General features: G+C 40.4%; 1 pseudogene; it reads left to right on the forward strand.

The window, feature by feature from the left end:
• The first annotated feature begins 1751 nt into the window (after positions 1–1751).
• On the forward strand, positions 1752–5485 carry LOC143671910 (ZZ-type zinc finger-containing protein 3-like; annotated as a pseudogene).
• Positions 5486–6197: the final 712 nt, after the last annotated feature.

The raw sequence follows: 6197 nt of genomic DNA on the forward strand, positions 1-6197 counted from the left end.
GGCCTTTTTTTTCTTTCAAGTACCATCTAGGGGACTCATCACTTTCTCTCCTATAGTCTGCGTCTCTTAGACACTTCCCAGTTCCTGGAATGAGCCCCTCCTTCCCCCAAGTCCTGAAGCCTACAGCGCTCACCTCTGTGCGTTATCCATAAGTCTGTTAGTTATGGATAATTTATGCTCAAAGAAAAATTGATGGATTGGAGGACAGAGTAATAAAAATACCATATAGATCCGAAAATTTGTTCTGACCTGGGGCCTACCTAATGCACTGTCATAAATGAGGAGGTTTGGGTTTTTTCTTTTTGATTTTCGTTTGAAATATCTCTGTTCTCCTTGGATTTCTACAACTGTTCTTTGAAAAAAAAAATCAGCAGCTTAGATTTAAATTGTATGAAATGTTTCATCTGGATATGAAGCCTGAAAGAAATAAAAAAGATTCCCTTTAAACTAAAGTGCATTTGGCAATTTACCAAGAGCATTCATGTCTATTATTATTTTTTTTTATTCTCATGAAAACTCTCTGATGTAGACAAGGCAGTCTTATTTTTTCTATTTTCAGATGAGGAACCTGAGGTTCATAAAAAGTTAAATGATTTGCCTCTACTCATTTGTGGAGTAAATAATAGAATTAAAAATCAGAACCAGTATTCATACTCCAAGTCCAGTGCTCTTTTTACTGGCCAACATTGTGTCAGTTACAAAACAGCAAAAAATAATGTGCTTTAGATTTACGAACAAATATAAAGGACTTTCCTCATTGGAGAAAAGTATGTAAATGGGCATTTTAATGATCAGATTGCAAGGTTCCCTCCAAATGTAACATTCTTCAACTTCCTTAAGAAAGAGTTGACAGAGCTTGCGTGCTGTAGGAACAGCTGGAAAGCCAGAGGCGTTAGTATGTGGCCATAGGGTTGGGGCTGAGATAGGCAGGACCATATCTAATATACATTCGGATATCTTTTCCTAGCCTGAGACCACAATACTAAAGAAACTAGAGTTTACAAATTCTCCAGAGAGGTCACAAATGACAGGGTGAAGTGGATTTCCAACAGTGAAGTTATGCACACGTCTTTCTTCTATGGGTAAGGCCCAACTAATCTGTCACAGGAGATGGACTGGAGCCTATCCTCTGAAGACCCACCCTCGCCCGGGGACGGAGGCGGGCTGCTGGAGTGGGCACCTGTGGCCCCCGACCCGCGGCCCAGGTGCTGCAAGGGCCTAGGTTACCAGTAAGCGTTGTAGTGAGCTCGCGTGCAACTGCCGTGGCTCACCAGTCCCAGAAAAGAGAAAGGAGGAGACACGAAGGAGCTGCTGGTGCTGCGCGAAGTGACAGAAGCAGGGAGCGTGAACCCACCTGGAGGTACTGCGGCGCCACTCTGGAGCTTCCAGCTGTGGTGGCCATCCAGCAAGAGCTGTGGCGGGGTCCAAGAGTGGCGACCGCGGTGGTGCCTCTTCGACTGGTCTGCGATGCCCAGCCTCACGCGAAAGGTACCAAATTTTGTTCACACGTCTATATAAATAATTAAAACCTGAAGTCTCAATGTAACATGGACATTTACAGTGATGACAGATAAATGCAGACACTTGGGAATCAAATACTAGGCAAAACACTTGTAAAAAGAAAGGAATTAAGGAAGTTCAACTATACTCCATGGTTGCAGCTGAGAGTATGAAACCCTGATTCTTAAGCTCAATTCTAGATGGTAGCTCCAACACATCAGGATATAAGGAAAAGAGATAATATTTCCACAATGATAGATCTTTAGTTGTACAGTCTTCCCAATGAGTGATTTATGATGACCATATTGTAGGAACTTGTCATCGTATGGTTGTTTCCCGAGCTACTCATGTTAGAAGATCAACAGTGGGGTTAAACGGCTAGGATGATTTTTTTTTTTTTGGTGGTAGAACTTTAAGGAATAATAGCATTGCTCATTCTGAAGAAACCTCACCAAAGAAGAGACCAGAACCTGTGAAAATTCAGAAAGGAAATAGTAATGGAAGAAACACACTTAAAACAGCAAAGTACTCAAGAAGCATGAGTAAGCCCTAGGAAAAGAGGACTTTCTTCTTCGGAACAGAATAACATAGAAAGGCAGGCTATAAAAAATTTGTGAGAGAAGGCAAACAGAACCTGTTTCACCAGTTTTAAAAAGAATTAAGCGTTGTCTAAGATATGAAGCACCAAACAGTTCAGAAGAATATTCACCTGTAAAATCAGACAAGGAATCAGTAGAACAGAGAAGCACAGTAGTAGGCAATAATGCAGATTTTTAAGTGCCTAAATGAGCTTGCTGATGTCTTATACTGGATGAGGGTGAGAAGGGAAATTTAAAAAGCAATTATCAATGAGGAAAGGCCAGTTAATTCTGCAGTAGTTGAAGAAATTGCAGGCGGTTTGACTGTCAGTGGTATTGATGACAGTGATTCAGCTGTTATGAACTGTGGAAACTGTCACCCTGAAGGGAACACTAAACAAAATAATACTGATTCCTGTGTGTTGCAGGAAACATCAGCAGTTGAAAACGGGGATTTTGATATCCAAACTTCAGTGGTCCTTGATAATAGGAAGACAGTTATATAAACCATGACATGCCTTGCACAAATTCATAAGTGCAGGTCATATAGAGGACCACAAAATACTAACTGCTGCTGGCCTGCAGAACATATTAATCAGCTGACGACTGAGTCAGCTACCGGGCCCTTTTCTGAAATTCAGTCATCTTAAAGTGATTCTGAGGAGGAAGTAGATATGATGGGAGATAGCAGTGCCTCAAAAGAATGGTATAATGAAAACACCAATAACATCCTGGACACAAATCTTGAGAGTATGTCAGTCTTTGAAGAATCAGGACCACCTTCTGTTCTAGACTGTATTTCAGCTCAGATGATGTCTTTAGCAGAACCTCAAGAACACCATTATACCCTGAGAACTTCAGGCACTAACCAGAGGTAGTCCCATTAAGAACAATTTTCCTGTCCAGAAAATGGACAATATGAGAAGAATAATCTTAGTCCCAGTGAAACAAATGTAACTGTTAGTGGTTATATAAATGAGTCTCAGGCAAATCCAGATGAAATTTCTCAGAATGAAAGAAAGATATGTTGTGACTGAAAATTATGCAAGTGAATGTCTAAGTGAGCCCCAGAGGCAAAACGCAATACTGAACATTTGTTATTTGCCAAAGTTTATGCCAATCAGCACATTATAGAAGAAGAAGAAGATGATCCTGATGTATGTTACTTTGAATCAGATCATGTGGCACTCAAACACAACAAAGATTATCGAAGACTCTTACAGACAGTTGCCATACTCGGGGCTCAGTGTTCTCAAGCAGTTCCAGACTTTGAAAGTTTAGACAGACACCAGAAAGAAGCACCAAAAAATCCCACTGGATTTTGGGGAAGAAAGAAAAAGGCTGATTTAGGGCTTCCATAACCACAGAGAGTTGTTCGGTTGCCTAAGAATGCATGGAGCCAATATTCCAGTAGCCTTGGTAACTTTGAAAGAGAATTTAAAAACCATAAATGACACACTAGAAGACTGTGCCAGTTTGAATCTGTGGTGGATCCCAGAAAAGTCAAGTTCTTAAATACTCATTCAGTATCGCTGGGTGGGAGCATTTGATTGTTCCCATGCAGATGTGACCCACCCAATTGTGGGTGATAACTTTTGATTAGATGATTTCCATGGAGGTGTGTCTCCACCCCATTGAAGGTGGAGTTGCTTACTGGAATCCTTTAGAAGAGGAAACACTTTGGAGAGAGTCCCTTTTCGGTAGAGCCACAAGAAAGCCAGTGGGCGCCGCCATGTTCGCCATGTGCCATTCCAGCTGAGAGAGAAACGTTGAACATCATCAGCCTTCTTGAACCAAGGTGTCTTTCCTGGATGCCTTAAATTGGACATTTCTATAGACTTCTTTTAATTGGGACATTTTCTCAGCCTTAGAAGTGTAAACTAGTAACTTATTAAATTCCCCTCTTTAAAGGCCATTTTGTTTCTGGTATATTGCATTCTGGCAGCTAGCAAACTAGAATGAAGACTTAAATTAGTTTTTAATAAAGTAGGTTTATCTACAAGACCAAAAAATCCTTTAGATACTAAGAAGGATGAGGAGTTCCTTTCATACTCTATGTTGTCTTTGAGTGATGGTCCAGAAGGCTCAAACAGTCATCCTCCAATGATAAGAGGACGCCTGTGTGATGATAGCAAATGTGAAATGTTTAACCAGTTCTGGACTTTAGAAGAACAGAAAATCCTGAACAACTACTCCTGAAATACCCTACTGAAGAAGTACAGTCTCAATGCTGGTAGAAGATAGCAGATGAACTGGTCAATAGAACAGCAAAAGAGGTCACCAGCCAAGTGCAGAAATATTTTATGAAGCTGACAAAATCTGGCATTCCAGTCCCAGGCAGAACACCAAACTTATATGTGTACTCCAAAAAGTCTTCAATAAGTAGATGACAGTATCCCCTTAATAAGCATGCCTTTAAACCTTCCCCTTCATGACATTCCATTAACTTCCAGTGTATATGGACAAAGATGATGACTAAACTTGTTTTCATAGCCACATGAATACAACGGTTGAGGAGGCATCAGATGAAGAAAGTATTCCAGTGATATTGTGGTAGTAAGGTTCAGGTGTCAACTTGGCCAGGTGAAGGTGCCTAGTTCTATTGCTGTGGACATGAGCCAATGGCATGTGAACCTCATCTGTTGCTGATTACATCTGCAGTCAGCTAGGAGGCATGCCTGCTGTAATGAATGATGTTTGATTTCAATTGGCTGGTGCTTAAATGAGAGAGCTCAACGTAGCACAGCCCAAGCAGCTCAGCATACCTCATCTCAGCACTCACAGCTCAGTCCAGGCCTTTGGAGATGCAGAAAGGAATAACCCCGGGGAAAGTTGTTGGAACCCAGAGGCCTAGAGAGAAGGCCAGCAGAGATCACCTTGTGCCTTCACACATAAGAAAGAACCTCAGTCGAAAGTTAGCTGCCTTTCCTCCGAATAACTATATGTTAACTAAATAAATCCCCTTTTATTGGAAGTCAATCTATCTCTGGTGTGTTGCATTCTGGCAGCTAGCAAACTGGAATAGATTTATAGGAGTTTACATGAATATTAAGAACTATTACAGTTTAAATAAAGTTGAAGAAACAGAAACTTCAGATGCAAGCTGAAAATGGCTTTGTGCAAACATCTGGGCTTCAATTATGATAACTGTGGCATAGAACCTATCCAGGACATTTGGTGGCACTGCCATGATTGTCCTCCAGATGTCTTTGGATTTCTGTGATTCTTGTTCAGACTGCCTGCATGAAACAGATATTCACAAGGAAGGTCACCAATTAGAACCTATTTATAGGTCTGAGACATTCTTAGAGAGAGACTACCATGTGTCCAGGTACACCAGTTAAAATTACCTTGACCCAAACTACTGTCAGCAAACAAATGACATGGAGGAGACCATCATTTGCTAGTCCTCTTCAACACATAGCAATGCTATCGTTGTTAATTATGTGCACAATTTGTAAAGTTTCTTTTCTTTCCCTGAAATTACACTCAAAGTATGACAGTTTCCTGAGTGTTCTCATCAACTGCAGCTCTGCACCACTGTGGCTCTAGATTACTGTTCAGTGGCTGAACATTCCTGGTGAGCGAAGAGTTTTCCCTGGTGAATTTTCACCACCACTGTAAAGCCTTGTTAAGTGATGATTTAAATGGGTGAGATGGAGCACATATTAAGGAGACTAAATACCAAAGTTTCAGAGATCTGGGTCATAAATATGATAATGAGAATACAAAGTGTTTATATAAAAACAGTTTAGTAGCTTTCGGTTTTGTTGTGAAAATAGTTTTCAGCACGGAAACTAACTTCTTTAGACAAAGTTTAACCAATGATGGTGTTTGCTTCTAGGATATACACTTTAAAAGAACTCACTGTCCCAGTGGTGACCACTGATGGCCTTTAGTAAATCAGAGCTGTTTAACCATATTGATATCTAATTCCTTTTAACCACAATGAGCTATCCTTATTACTAAAGAAGGCAACTGTGGCATTATTTGCTTAACCAGCTCATGGTGCGTGAATGTTATAAAAGTGTCACTCAGATATATATTTAAATGTAATGTTATATAAGATTATCATGTGATGTGTACAAACTATGGTGAAAAGTGCCAATGGCAGTAACT

This window comes from Tamandua tetradactyla, chromosome X, assembly GCF_023851605.1.
Source record: "Tamandua tetradactyla isolate mTamTet1 chromosome X, mTamTet1.pri, whole genome shotgun sequence".
Classification (NCBI taxonomy): domain Eukaryota; kingdom Metazoa; phylum Chordata; class Mammalia; order Pilosa; family Myrmecophagidae; genus Tamandua; species Tamandua tetradactyla.